The 15,823-nt window shown below is 47.6% G+C and overlaps 1 protein-coding gene across 1 annotated transcript in view; it reads left to right on the forward strand.

The window, feature by feature from the left end:
* The window catches only part of CTBP2 (C-terminal binding protein 2), a 170,056-nt gene that overhangs the window by 47,504 nt on the left and 106,729 nt on the right, over positions 1 to 15,823 (forward strand). The window contains exon 2 of the mRNA XM_011930201.1: positions 422 to 525. The gene's annotated coding sequence lies outside the window, so the exon portion shown is untranslated. The remainder of the gene's footprint in view (positions 1 to 421; positions 526 to 15,823) is intronic.

The following is a 15,823-nucleotide window of genomic DNA, read 5'->3' on the forward strand; positions in this document are numbered from 1 at the left end:
GCACTTATAAACCGTGGGCTCATGAATTGCACTTTATAATTCCATATTTCTCAAAACAGTTGGTAATACTTTTTGCTTGAAGGCATTGATTCTTTTGTCCCTTTGCTTGCTACTTGGAGATGTAGAGAAAGCTAAATGACATTTTCACGGCGACGACACAATATCACCTGCTTTTGCACACTTGGCTTTGTGTCAAAATAGATGGAAAGGGTTCATTTGTTCTGGTGCTCCACTGTTTAATTTGATCTGGTGTGTGACTAAAGCAAGACAAATAGTATTTTTAATGAAACCATTTAATAACCTCTGGTAGCTTAGAGTCAAAGGCATTGGAAAAATGCAATTAAAGGATGCCTAGATGTAAACAAACAAACAAACAGAGTCACTACTTCAACTTCACTGACTCCGTTCATTTTGCTTTCAGGGTTTCATCACCTTAAATGGTTTTGAACCAATGAAGCTGTATTCCCTTAAAAAGACTGACAGCCCATCGTGTGAACTATAGAGTTTGTGGACAGACTTATATTGGTGAGTTATTGTGAAATATCTCCAGGTAAAAGTTCAGTTTTCGAGACTCCCCTTTGCAATGTGTTTTCAATTAGTTGATGAGTATGGATTGCTTGCAGCCTCTGGCTGTTTCATTGGGATGTCTAATCGCGGGATCATATTGATTGTCTTTCAATTAATTGCACCTAGTATTTTCATTTATCAAAAGCAAAATACATGTAATTAACTCTGAAGCAATATAGTTCAGTGTAAAGTCATTTTTGCTGCTGCTGCTGCTGCTATAAAGATAAGTCAACGGAAATTATACGACAAGGAAACTCAAGTCAGAATGGAAATAGTGTTAGGATTTCTCGATGTTATTAATTAAAAAGAATAAAAATGAATTAGAGAAACCATCTCATGACACCCCACGTCCGTCATAAGTGGTAGATGGATGTCTTTAGGAAGAAGGCGGCTTGTGGATGCTGGCACCTCTTCAGTCAGCTTAGACTTTTAGTGTTACCAGCCTCTAGGATATCTGGAACATACCATGATTTTTCTGGGGGAGTAGATTGGGAATGTGGATGCAGGCTGAGATGAGTGTTCAATCCCAACCGCACTCATATTGATTGATGGAGGTCAATCCTGCACCTGTAGCAGGGTTTTGGGATTCTGACTTTCATTTCGGCATGCCTTTAGCCATTTTTCACAAAACCTGGATCTTACTTAAAGTCTCAAAATGGCAACTTCTCTGATGGAATTAATTTTAATCTTGCTTTTTTAAAAAAAACGTTTTCTCCATGAGGTAACAACGTCATTCAAAAGCAAGGGAAACCGCTAGCCAATTGATAGTGTCCTGTCTCTCTCACCTGTCACACCCCTAGCAGAGCCTTGAAGGGACTAGCTTTGGTTCCCAGAAAGGTTTAGGTTTGTGACTGGGCCCTCAGGCCTGGCTTCCTGGGTTGCTGGAGGCGGTTAGAGACTTGGAGCCCAGGGGCACACATGGGCGACCACCTGAGGGGGGCAAGCTGAATCTCTGCCTGAACCCAGGCAGCACCGCGGGTTGTAGGATCAGGAAAGGGTCTCTGTGTGTCCCTTCCTTTTCTCCATAAAGTAGAGCTAGCTGGGGAAACTGAGGTAGCTGACCCAGACCTAGACCTGCAAAGATTGCTTACCAGCTTGGTGACTGAGCACGTGGCCTCTGCTGGCACTTGGAAGCCTTATCTGTGAATTGAACAGGGGTATTGGGCTGGTACGCAGAACCCTCCCCACCCTTTAAACTTGAATTTGATATAGAAATTCAGAACCCCTTCCTGGGAGTGCTCTGACAGGGCTCGCTAAGGGCCAAAGGCCATAGCAGAGCATGAAGCTCAAGTTATGTATGAGAGGGACTGCTGAGTCATCTTCCAACGGTTAAGGCTCTTAGCATTGAGGAGGATGAGGAACTGAAAGTATGATGGAATGTTCTTTGGTGGAAACCTGAGGGAAGTCAGGACCGCCATTCGCAACCTTATTCAGTTCAGCCTTTCAGGACCAACATTGCTTGCTTTTCTGGCTCTCACTCTCTCAGAGAGACCTGTGTGCCAGAACCCGCCCAGGATACTCAGGCAGAGACAAAGTCATCTTGGGCCTGGGGCTGGCAGAGATACTTCCAGTGTTGGCTGCTGAGTCCGAAGATGTTTTCAGTGGTTGGGTCATGGTGATGTCTCCAGTTGGACACCATGGAAGTGGCCATGTCGGACCTCCACGCCCTTTCACCCAGACAGGTACCAGGCCCTGCCTGCCTGGGAGTGTCTCCACCGGATGGACCATCAGTACGTTTCATAGATGCTTATTTCGGTGTTGGAAATCGTCTTCCCTAAACAGAAGGATGCAGAAACTTGGTGTATAAGAATGAAGTAGACTTTTTAAATACCAAAAATGGTTGAATGAGGGCATTTTCATTTGACTCAGTCTAATAACCAGAGCCACTCTGGGCTCCTGTTTAGCAGTGATCTCCGTCTCAGACAGATGAGTTAACATTCTCCAAATGCATCCAGAACCAGAATGAAATTATGACATGCTTCCTGTTAACAAATGTTTCCTGAGTGCTGAGCAGACTCAAGACACTTACCCTTATGTGGGGTTCCCACCGTTCCTGTATTTTTGGCATCCTTTTGGGTAAGAGTTTTTTATAGCACTTTGGAAGAGCTTAAGAGACTTGGTGTGGTACTGGAGCTGCCCGTCACTGGACCGTAGTCACTGTGTTGTGCTAACGGCTCGTGGTGTCCACGACCCACGCACACACACTGAGTGTGGCCCCATTGGCCCACCTGCCCCCACAGAACCAGGATAAAACTTCTCCCCTGACCATTTGCAGATACTCTTATGGTGGAATTCTCACATGGCCCCAGAAGGCGTGTGTTTGCTCTCAGACCCTTTCTGCTCTGTGGAACATCACCATGCCCAGGGAGTTGTATCCAGCTCTGCCTGCTGTCTACATGCAGCAACACAAGGAGGTCATGTGGGATTGTAACCAAAGTAAGGACCACATAGGGATTTCAACCAGAGCCCACCTGTTGAGATCCCTGGTGTAGACACATCTTTTAAAATGTGGGCAGAGGAGAAGGAGGTAGATGAAAAGCATGTGACGCCGTCAGAGGTAATGGCAAATCCGTGAGGCACTAGAGCCATTTATACATTGTTTTTGCCCTCTTAGTATTTTCTTTAGCATGTCCTAATTTAAAAAGCATCCCATTCCTGTTGTGCTAGACTTAATATTTTGGTTTAGGGCCATCTTTTTTAGTAACTTGACATCACATACTTAGCCTTCTCCTAACAAGAGGCTCGTTTTCTCAGTAATGAATAGTGATGTGCTAAATTTAGATCTGATGCATGTTCTGCTTTTACTATCTGTTCTCTATGTTGCTGCTTGTCAGAATGAAAGCTCAGCGTGTCAGATGGCTTTACTGGCTTCTCCTGGAAAAAGACTTCATTCTTCATCACTTCAGTTGGGTCATGGTTTTTTAGTACCATTTTGTTATTAAGCATTAATGTTTGCAGCAGTACCCAATTATCTTTTTTAACAAAAGTATCGCAGAAAAAGTGTTTTTGGTTAAATGTTCATAAATGAGTGGGAATGCAAATCAAATCCCTTAACTGGGTTTTGCAAAGCTAAGACTGTTTCTGGCTGCCATGCATGCTGTATTGTGTATTTCGATGAATCTCCAGGATGATGTAGAAGCTTGGCCTGCCTGCCAGGGCCTCTGGGAAAGATAGTCTGGGGTGATACGGTGCTGGGAACTCCGTGTGATTGGTTGTGGAAGAGGGGTTTGCCTTGATCTGCTGTGGGAAACCAGGCTGGCTGACCATCTGAGTTGTGGCTGTAGCAGGCCACCTGGGTGAGGTCATCTTCCTGATCATTGGGCCTCTAGCCTGCTTCTGGCAGGACAGATATCTTGTTTTCCATGAAAAACAGAAGGAAAGTATTGAATTACTCTGGAAACACATACCTAAACCTTGGGGTACGATTGTCAATGACTGTAAAGTGGCGGGGGTGTTGGGCCACGGCCATTCTGCCACTCTGGTCCCAGTGTGTGGCCCCCAGGGTCCTTCGGGCCCTTGGCCTCCTGAGCTCCTGGTCTGCATGCATCCATGGGGCCTTTGCTAGGGCCATGTGTTCCTGCTCCAGTGTTTGGGCTGGGAGCAAGACTGCCAACATCAGAAACCACAAACCAGAGGAAGATCCACAGGGCCTTTCATCTCTGGGTTTCTCTAGATGAGAAACAGCCAGGAGGCTGAGATGGGGCGGTGGAGAAGATGCCAGTGAAGCTTTAGCCAGCCTTCAGAGTACGGGAGGAGGGGCCCCCACCCTTTCGAAGCTCTTGGTTCTTGCTTGGCTTTTATTCCTGTGCCTTCTGGACTGGAGCTGTGCTTCGGAATCCCAGCCTCCCTCCACCCCCCAGGGACAAATGGGAGGCATTGATTCAGCCTTTGTTCTTTTCTCCTGAGCATCTCAACAACCTAGTGTGGCCTCCCAAGTAGGGATGGAGAGATCACTCCGTCCATTCCCCTTCTTTTTGTTTTAGTGTCTACATGGGTCCAGGGTCACACAGGAGTCATGCCCTCCATCCTCCTGGTAAGTTTGGCTTTCTGCTGTTACTGTTGTTTTCTGCCTCCTGTACCACCCTGGCTGCTGGCTCTCATCAGAGTGGATTTGCAAAGTAGGGAGGAAGAGACGAGGCAGAAGGCCCAAATTTTCCGTCTGTCACCCATGTGTCAGGACTCTGTGGCCGGCCTGGGTGGGTCCCTGCTGAGTTGTTCCTTCACTGGAGGGGTACCTCCGAGCAGGGCCTCCGCAGGCTGGTGGGTACACTTGCCTCTCACTCCTGGAGGGACCAGGAGTCTCTGTTGCCACTGAGTGACATTATGCTGGGAAATGAAGGCATGGTGTCCACTTCTCTTTCCATGATCCTCATACCCTTGCCAAGACCCCCGTTTTGTTAGTGAAGAACTTGACGCTCAGATCCCCCTGCCAGCACGTGTAGCCTTAGGTAGACCCGGTATTCAGCCACTGATGAAGCAACCCCAAACTCAGGCCACCCCGCGTCCCTTGCTGGCGGGAGCCTCTCTGGAAACACTGCGGCAGTGAGCCTGGCTTCCCAAATACTGTGTGGTCCCTTTATAGTGAAGATGACTTCCCGGGTCTTTGTTCCTGGAAGATTTCTGAGGCTTGTCATGGTACCATCCCACTCCGGGGTGTAGGAGGAAAAGCACTTGGTCCATGTGACGTGGGGCTACACATGGGGCTGCATCTTGCCCCTAAGGGTGTGACAGTGTGCGGAGAATGGGCCTCTGCTGCCCCCTCAACAGCCAGCCCTGGTGGAGACCCCCCCTGTGTCCCAGACAGGCCTGGCCACTGGGATGGCAGCCCTGTTGTGTGGGACAGCCAGGGACATGGGTCAGCGGCTGATTTCTCTGAGGTTTGGAGCGCGTGTTCGTTAAAGGCAGGAAGCGTGGGAAGGAATGGGTGGAGCCACGCAGCAGGACCAGAGCCTCGCTTGTGGAAGGGAGAGGTGGTATATTCTGTTTACTGTCAAGTTTCAGGCTGGGGCGTAGATGCCGATGTGTAAATGAGTAGGCAGGGAAGTGAGCTTTCTCTTATTAAAATGTTGGCTTGCTAATCAAGTGTTCCTGGGTGTGATTAGTGGCAGAGGAAAAGGTTATTTCTTTCTGTAAATATTTTTGCTTAACATTTATGTGTTACCATTGCTGATTTTATTAATACTCTTAGACTGCATTAGACCAATAATTTTTTTTTTTTAAACATGGTCTTGGTTTTAAGCAGTTTGAGTTCGTCTTTATGGAAGGCCACACACCATCTCACTAAAGCTTGAGGGATCTGCCCAGGTTCGAGTGTAAAGGGGCGTTAGTTTCAACTTACAGCAGCTCCCCCAGCTACAGATGCTGATAAAATAGCTCAGAAGCACAGGAGCCTGGTTACTTTCAGTAATTTTAGGATTTAATATCTGGATCTCAATTTTGACCATTGTTGAAGAAGCAGAAAATTGGATGCATTTTCTAAAGTAATGATTTAGGCCGAGGAGGGCAGATCGCTTGAGCCCTGGAGTTCGAGACTAGCCTGGGCAGCATAGTGAGACCCCATCTCTAAAAAAATTTTTTAAAAAAATCAGCCAGGTGGTGATGTGTGTCTGTGGTCCCAGCTACTCTGGAACCTGAGGTGGGAGGATTGTATGAGCCTGGGAGGTCAAGGCTGCAGTGAGCCATGATTGCACCACTGCACTCAGCCTTGGGTGACAGAGGGAGACCCCATCTCCAGAAAAATGTTTTAAAAAATCAGCCACGTGGCAGTGCCTGCCTATGCCTGGGTGGGCTGATTGTGTGAGCCTGGGAGCTCATGTCTGCAGTACACTGTGATCATGTCCCTCTACTTAGCCTGGGTGACAGAGGCAGACCCTGTCTCCAATAAATTAATAAATAAATAAAAGTAACGATTTAGGAAACGACTGAGAATTCCCATGACCCTTGTGTCCCCGGGCCTGGTGTTTTCACAGGGGTGGGGGCGGCAGGAGGGGAGAAAGAAGGATGTGCTGCCTGTGGCTTCCTTCTTCCCAGGCATTCATTTAACACCAGCCGAACACATTTGCTTTATTGATTGGTTGATTCATTTATTTTTGGCAAACTTGGCAACTTCCACCTGGCCCCATGCTGTTAAAAATAAAGTCTTCTTGGTCGACTGAATGCTTTTGCAATTCATTCTTTCCACGTAGCAATTAAGATGATTCCCCTAGCCTGGTACCAGTTAAGGATAAATAGGAGGTTTTCAAAGAAAATGCTGCGTAATTCATTGGCGTTTGTGTGTGGGCACACGGGTAATACATGCGAGTAGCTTCTGTGAGTGGACTCCTGTGTAAGGAGGTAAAATGGAACGTTTTTCTGCCCTTATCCTGAGAAGCAGCCTGAACAGTGACATTTATACATATTTCATAGCGTGGTTTCTTCAGGCACGCGGAGCAAACAAATCCATTTCTCAGCAGTATACTATTTAAAAGAAACAGCAGCAACCTGTGGGGAAGTTGCAGAAGCTGTTAAAATTAATTATATATGGCAAAAAGATAGAACATTAGGGGGAAATGTTAATGTGGGAGGATGAAAAAACACAGCCGTGGATGAGCAGCAGTTCAGAGCATCTGATGACAGTGTTTAATTTCCGTTTTTTTAATAAATGTATACGGACGAACAACAATGGCGCCCGCACAGGGTCCTCCCGTTCCGTCCTTTCTCCAGTCCTCTGGGATCGAATGTCCCCGTGAGCATGCAGTCAGCTCCACGTGGTGTGAGCCTTGATTTCTGGGGAACGGTCCTGTGCTGTCTTTTAATGGGGATTTGTGGACAACGAGAATTGGTGGTGAAGGTATCGAATTCCTGAGCCTTGTAATGCAACACCTTTCCTGTGGTCACCTTCCCTCTTCCGGTTCAGCTATACATTGTTTAACTCAAAGGAAACCTTTGTTGTCCTGGGCAGGATGTAACCTGCAACTCCTTGAAAAATTCAGCTTGGGCGATCAGTTTCCTCAGGGAGGTAGGGGGAGAGGCTCTTCAGTGGGGGTGGGAGGGTGCTTACAGGAGGGTCCCAGAGCTGTGGGGCTGGCTGCCTCTTTCCTGGGGGAAGCTCGCCTCTTTCCCGGACCCTGCAGGTTTGCAGGATACCCCTTGGTTCAGCTGGTCACGGCAAGTGAGTCCTCACTATCACCTGCTTCCACGGTGGTGGGATGCCTAGGGGACATGGGTGGGGCCCGTGTCCTGGGGGACCTTGACTCCAGCTGCTCTAAGCCACTTTGTCTCTTCTGCATGTCTCAGCGTCAGTACCTCCTGGGGTTGGCTTTCTTGTGGGCATTTGGGCTCCCTTTGCCTGGGCGGCCTGTTGTCTGGTGGGAGCCTTCAGTCCCTCTTAGTACAGCAGCCAGGGGTGTCTCTTCTGACTTCCTGAGCCTTCTGACTCCTGCATCCGGGAAGTCAAAAAGTGTTGTAAATGGACTTGGACTAAGGGGCAGGACTCTGACTACAAACATAGAACCATCCGGAGTGATTTCTGCAGCTCCCTGAGGCAGACCTACCTCCTTGAGCTCGTCATCCCCTTAATTCTGTGTGTGGCCTGCATATTGTAGATGCCCCCAAAGTAATTTTTTGAATGAGTGAATCCAGGCTGCAGTGGGGCCAGGTGGGTGTGGAGTGGGCTGGGCACATGTAGGAGCGCATCCCAGCAGCTCTCTGGAAGACTGGGTTGGTTCTGTGTTAGCTGGGAGTGTTTTCTGCAGACAGAAGGCAACCCAGCATGTTATACTACCTGTTCAGGGGAGGTGTGCATGTTCTGAGATAATCAAGTCATGTTCTTGAGCTTTCCACCGCAGGGAAGTGATGTCATGCCCCCGCCTCTCCTTCGTGCAAGTAGGGCGGGGAGTCTAAACCCATGCAGGTAGGGTGCGGGGACCCAGCTGTACTCTCCCGCCACCTGTGGGTGCCGCCCTTGCGGCAGCCTCGTAGGTGAGGGATTACATAGTTCAGCCAACCTGACGACATCCAAGTTGGGATGATGAGGAGAGCAAGAAGGCCCACTGGCTCTGCGAGTCCTGTAGGCCTGGGTCCCTCGATACAAAGCTCAGATGGCTTCTGTATCAAATTCCTTCAAGGACCCAGCATGGTGGCTGCTGCTTTGCCCACCTTCAAAGACCTGGAAGCCGGTGTTTGCTGCGTGTGTAACTGACGGCCCCAATCCCACATTTGTTAAAAACCTTGATTTTCTTGGCCTTTCATAATTCAATTGAAACTCACTGCCACTCCCTCATTACAGCAGACGATGACCTCTAAACCATGACACAGGGCTGCAGCTTCCTCTGGGAAGGAGGACTCATGTTGATTTGTGCTCCGATCCCCACCCCCGCCAACCCTGGGCTGAAGTGGCAGCACCACAGAGGCCTGCTGAAGGCCGGAAAGCCTGCTCTGCCTGCGTGTTTAAACGGAGCAGATTGATGCGGAGTTAGACTTGGCTGGGAAGCAGCTCAGCTCTTTAGCATGGAATTGCATCATAACAGTCACTCCCTCCAGCAGTGACTCTGGCACTTCCTCCTGGTGTTTGCAAGGGGAAGGTGATGATTCTAATTACACAGGACTTGGTCCTGGCCTTGGTGATGGCAGGGAGGGCAGGGTCCTCGTGGCGTGACCAAAAAACGCTTGCATCTTGACTTTCTCCTCTGATGGTGTTGACCTTGGGCAAACTATGCCCCTCTGAGCCTAGTGCCTCAGTTTCCCCCTTTCAAATGCAGCAGATAGTAGGGCTTAATCTCAGAGTTGTGGGGATTCAATGAAACAGTATTGAACAGGGCTTAACAGGTACTTGGTACACGTTAAGAGCTTAGTCAAGAATGACTGCTGAATGACTGCTGAGTCAAGAAAGACAATCTGAGTGTGGAATGACATAATGGGGACTGAGGGGGGGCGTTGATGAGAGGCGACTTGGTGGGTACAATGTGCATTGCTTCAGCGATCGAGGCACTGAAGGCGCTGACTTCGCCACAATGCAATGTATGGATGTAGAAAATTGCACTTGTACCCCATGAATATATGTACACACACAAAAATGATGGCTGCAGCAGCACCAGTAAATGTGGACAGCCAAAGGCTTAGCGTGTGGAAGATGCCCTGCTTGCCTGGCTGGGCTGGAGGACGAGGGTAGTACAGGTTGCATCTCTCCAAACCAGCACCTGTGGTCTGTGTTGCAATGAACATTTAGATGCAACGAACGGAACTCAAAACTGTCCTGCTCATGAGAGGTCTCCTGTGTTCCTGAAGGTTCTGTCTTCCTCCTGGCACTTGGGATGTGGGATGCTCACTCCTTGCCCATCGACCTGGTAGTAATGGTTTTCTATCAAGCAGTGAAAGGTTTGGGGTTTCCCTGAAGCCCTTCCCAAATGTCATGCATTGGGGTTTTAGTTGTGAGGGTGTGCTGATCCCAGCCGCAGCCAAGGTGAGGTGCTGGCACCATGCTACTGCACCTGCTCCTATGCCCGCCGGGACATCTGTTTCGTAATGTACATCCTTCCTTGGGAATATGTCTCTACTCCTTGAAATAGCTTGAGGTCTCTGCAATTTGCCTGAGCATTAAGTGTGACCAAAGAGCCTGAGGCCAGCCATGGAGAGGACGAAGACATGAGGCTTTCTCTCAAGAACTACACTGGGAGAGGCCGGGAACACGGCCACTTCACATGAAAGGCAGTTAGATTCAGGTCACTGGGTCTGGACTCCTGCATTTTATGGCAACGTCTAAAAATGCAGATTTGTAACAACCAATGTTAATGAATTCAGACTGTTTGAATTTCACACTGAATAATGGCTGAATTATCAGAACCCACAGCTTATAAGATCCCTGGATCGTGTAATCTTTTCTCAAGATTAAATTGATAGAATGATGTAATATCACGTTACTTTTATTAAAAGTTCTGGCCATAAAAGAGAAACACCTGTTAGGATAGAAGAATTTAGTAAAAATAGTAGTAATAACAAGATAATTTGGAATATGTCATATATTCAGTAAATTTCAAAATTCTTCATCTCATTTAAAATGCAGTATTGTGCGCATAGATACTGAATACGATACCTTTGTACCTGAGGGCTTCCTCTTCCCTACGCTAAAAATTTTCTATTTAAATGCAGATTTTGATTTGCAATCTAGGAAGAGGATTCCGGAAGAATGGGAAGAAGGACAAGTCTGCATCTATTAGCTGAATTTTAGTTTTATTTTATTCGTGTTTTTCCTCTCATCCTTATCTCCTCCAGCCCTTCCTTCCAAGCATACAAGTAAAGACACGCTTAGAATTTCAATACATAAGAATGTTGTTATACCTTCTTTTATTTTTGTTTAAAAGTTAAATTTAAATTTTTTTTTTCCCCCAGAATTTTTGTTCCTTTGATTCATGTATGTGTGTGCACGTGTATTTGCCCCTGGGTTCTAGCCTTGTCTTGCTTTTCCACACATGCTCCCAGTATCTTACCTAGGAAACAAGTGGAGCAATGGAATTACCAAGTGCAGAAGGTAGGACTTCCCTTACCAGAGCTCAAGTGACTTGTGTGATGTTGAGCTTTGGTTACTAAATAAATGGATTTCTGGCCTTTGACATTCTACGCTGAGAATTAGGTGACCAGTCATCAAATACCATTTTCTTTCACTGTGGTCTACATTTAATACAGCATCTCCTGCTATACACGCTTGTCAATTCACACTGAACGTTACATTTTGGTCTTTATGATCTGTCAAGGGAAAATGGAAGTAAATTCTTTATAATATGCTAATTGATCTATTTGGGAATTTTTAGATGTAGACAACATCTGTGCATGCTGCTAACACAGTTAATAGCTCCCGTTCTTCAATATGAGAAGGTTTTCAGAGTCTATGTGTGATCTTGATGAGACCTTCTGTGCCCTCCCCCCCCAGGGCTTGGCAGTTTCAAATTTAAGGCTGTTTTTTCTGGTGCCTTAGGACTGAATCTGAGCCTGCACAAAGTCCTGTTTTGAGTATGCTTCTGGCCACAGTGTGCTGGGATTGTGTTGGTTCTGGGAAGAGCCTAGGCTGGCCAGACCTGGTCTTATCTACCACCCCCATCCCTACTCCGTCCTAGCCTAGACCAGACTGGCTGGAGAGATGGGTTCAGAGAAAGAGACCATAGACCTGAACAGTCCTTGGGACCCTTCTGCCACTCTTGGAGGTGCCACCTCCCCTGGTAGCTTGGCACCATTGGGTTCTCCTTTAGCCAGGGCTTTGTGGCAACTCAAGAACTTATTTTCCATATAAACTTGTTGACAGTTCTCTAAGGCAGGAAGCATTGCTTTATTGAGAGTGAGGAACTGCACCCTTTGAAAGCTGCCCCCCTGAAAAGGGAGTGGAGGGAGATGGCTCCAGCTGGAGTTGAGGATGGGGGTATCTTTCAGTGAACCTGGAGTGGTGGAGCTTGGGGCTCATGTCCCAGGCCTTCTCTGGCCAGGAAAGCAGAGTTGGAAAGGGCCTTTTTAATTTGGAGGGCCCGGAATGGTCCAGCTGGTTGCCCTGGAAAGGAAGCCTCATGTGGCATGCGTGCCAGATGTTGCGCAGCTTGAGTTGGTCCTGTGTGTGGCACAACCTTGCAAGGTGGAGGTATTTACCTTTATTTATTCCTATAAATTGAATGGATAAGGGGGGTTAATTGATTTCCCTTGGCACTTGGCAAGAACAGAGGTCAGATTTGAACCTAGGTCTGGGTTTTAGTTGCATACCCAGCATGTTCTGCTCCATGACCTTTTCCTAAAAGTTGAGATGTTGGTATAAACCTGTGTGTAGTGAACGCACCTGACCACATTCTGGTATGATGGCTTTTCTTTAGTCTCTCTATAGACTCCAAGCTTGCAGACCAGCAGCGCCTGGAAAGGAGGCTTTCTGGCTTGGTAGAAGCTCAGTCAGGTGAGCTTGCTGAGTTTATTGTGAGCTTTGCAGTTCCATTCCCCACACACCCAGTGGCGGGGGTGGAGGGGATGTAGGGAGGAGGTGGCCCCAGAGCAGAATGAGCCCCTTGGTCTTTGCTGTAGCCAGAACTCCAGGCTAAAGTAGCACAGGGCGGGCAGCTCCAAGGCCTGAGTGTCTCTCTGTCTCTCTTTCTCTCTCTCTCTCTCTCATTTCTGTCTGTGTTCACCAGCAGCAGCCCCAGGCTGCCTCATTGGCACTGTGAAGGTGCAGGGCGCAGGTGTGAATAGGGGGGGTCTTCTGGCCATCTTTGGACATAAAGCCCCATCCTCGTAAGCATGGCCCACTCATCATGCCCAGGTCCTGGCCTTCCTAAGGACTGTTAAACACACATCAACCAACTGATGCCTTGGGGACCACCCGTATACCAGACGCACCTAGGTACCGCGTATTCTCTTGATATTACTAAATTGTCAGCCACTGGGGCTAGTGTATGTAGGTGTCACTGTCATTATCAGCCTAGGGAGGGAATGGAATTTTGGGAGTAGTCTATCTAAGCTCCATTCTGTTCACTCCCAGAGCTGGGTCCACACATCTGTGGACTGATGGCTGGGACGGTCTCAGTGCTTGGCAAAAAAGAAAACGGGGATAGCAGGCACTTTCTGAACATTGATTACTGACTGCTGCTGCTGCTGTTAATGGTATTGTTGGCGTTTTTTGTTTGTTTGGTTTTTGAGATGGAGTCTCGCTCTGTCACCCAGACTGGAGTGCAATGGCGCAATCTCGGCTCACTGCAATCTCCGCCTCCTGGGTTCAAGCAGTTCTCCTGCCTCATCCTCCCTAGTAGCTGGGACTACAGGCACCTGCCACCGTGCTCGGCTACTGTTGTTAGAGATGGGGTTTCACCATCTCATCAGGCTGATCTCAAACTCATGACCTCAAGTGATCCACCCACCTTGGCCTCCCAAGGTGCTGTGCTGGAATTACAGGTGCCAGCCACTGCTCCCAGCCTTGTCGGCGTTTTTTGCCTTCTGCTGGCACCTCAACGCTTTGGCAAAAGGTAAGAACTACAGAGGGCCTGTCATTGAGACTAAGAGTCGCCAGTGCCCCTCACCTGGTCGTCTGAACTCAGACACATGTAGATGAACACACATGTACATGCTCACACGTGTGCACACATACATCTGACATGGACACACTGATATGCACACATGTACAACCAAATCGTGAATGGTAGGGACCCCACCTGAGGCATGCACGTAAGGCGCGCCCGTAGCAGCGGGACAGAGTAAGGGCCTCCTTGTGCCCTCTACTCATCACAGGGGTTACCCTGGCAATGGGCTGGATTTGAGGAGTGTGGCCTGTGACTCCTCCATGGTAGAGAACTGAGGCCTTGGAGAAATAGTCATCCATCATAGCCGTTCCCTGCAGTGTTGATAGAAATGGTGTTGGGATAATTAGACCGTGCTGCTGCTTTTCTCCTTTCCTCCCAGGTTGACGAGTAGGAGCGGTTTAATTTGAGACTAGTAAATTTTGTAATTGGATTTAAAAGACTGAAACGAGTGGACCTGGTTTCCACGTTACCTTTATACCCACAGCGAGGGGAAATGCTTGAGTCAGGTGTGGATCAGATTATTTTATTGTGCCAACATTAATATTGGGAGCACACACATAATCTGGAGTCAGCAGGTTCATCCACTACTATCTCATTAAATTTTCAGGCAAAAGCTGCAAAAATTAATTGGAGACATGTAGTAGTTTAGAATGTGAGCCGGCTTATGGTAATATAAATTATGTGAAGAGAAGACAGTTTTATATACTGAGAGAGGGAAAACTGGTTTACTTTAATGAGAAGAGATAGAAATGTAGAGCTATTTTTTCATTACAGATACACTCTAAAATGTTTGGACTTAGTTGATGAATAGAGTTAATTCGCTGCTACAGTTCCAATAATTCATGTTGCACAGTTTAATGACTTTTAGATAAAAACAGGATTGAAATGTTAATTTCTCTGAAGAAATCGGGGCACTCTTGTATATCAGACCCCGCCCGCCCCGCATTAAACCACTAGTTAATTCCACCAAACCAGTCTCTTTGAGCCATTTCATGCCACATAGACTTTTGTATTTCTTACCTGGGCTGGCTGGCTTTTTTTTAAACCTTAATGTATACGATAATCTTAGGTGAGAGAACGTGTTAGACAGAGCTGTGTCTAGGTAACCTGACTCAGCAGAGAGTTTCATAGCGTGTAGTTTGGTAAATGACCACATGTTATAGTCTGCATTCTAGTGTCCAGTAGCTGTTTTGGCAGGGAGGGGGTTTATTTGGTGGTCGTTAGCCATCTTTCAGTCGAGTAGCGATGTTGTCCCACTTCTGAGCTGGGAAGGAGGAAGTATTGATCAGTCAGTGTTAGATTCATGAGGCGAGAGTCTTAAATCATGCGGAGATTTTATCACTATATTATTTTACATTTTTGTTTTTTCACTTTTCATAACTGAGACTTTTTTCCCCCCATAGGGTAGGTTCAACAGAGTTCAGTGTCTTCTTTCTCTTTAATCTACTCTCAGAAAAAAAGACGAGAAGGAAACACGAAGTATAGTAAGGAAGTGTTAACTAATAGTAGGGCTGAGTACTCGGATTTGGTTTCCAGAGTTCTTATAACAAGAATGCAAACATGTCTTGTTTAAACCACGTGCGTGCTGTGTTTTGCTTTTTTGCATTTGACAAAGGGGACAAAAAAAATAACCCCTTAAGTATTAAGTTGCGGAGGGAAAGGAGGTGAGCCCCTGCTCCCTGCACTCCCTTCCTGGTTTGCCTTTGGGTATGCAGTTCAAAGGGCTTCCTAGTTAGGGCCGAGTTAGGGCCGAGGAGGTGGACTTGGCGGGACTTCCTGGCAGAGGCAAGGACTCCCCTGCCCCCTACCTCATGACCATTGGGCCTTAGCAAGGCTCAGTGAATCCTGAGTGGGGTCATCTTTAGCCTAACCCTGGAGTCACCGCAGAGCTTTTGTAAACAGTGAGAAACCTGCTACTTCCTACAGAAACTGTGCTGTCTGCAGAGCTCGGTGTCTGCTCCAGCCTGGATCCCCAGGCCCTGTCACTGTACGCAGCTAGTTTTGAGGTAAGGACGTCACAAAACATCTTCCAACCTCAAACTCAGCAGGAGCCACCCAGACGTGGGGTGCAGTGATGGCAAGAAGGAGCACCTTAGTCCGCTTCCTTCTGAGGCCCACAGTTCCAGGACTCGCGTCCTCAGAGCTTGTGGTAGTGACTATTCTTGTCTTTTCCTGGTGGTGGGGCCTGGTGACCCCTAACACCAACGAGGACGGGAGGAGCTGTTCCCAGGCTCACTTTG

This window comes from Colobus angolensis, unplaced genomic scaffold, assembly GCF_000951035.1.
Source record: "Colobus angolensis palliatus isolate OR3802 unplaced genomic scaffold, Cang.pa_1.0 Scaffold85, whole genome shotgun sequence".
NCBI classification, from domain to species: domain Eukaryota; kingdom Metazoa; phylum Chordata; class Mammalia; order Primates; family Cercopithecidae; genus Colobus; species Colobus angolensis.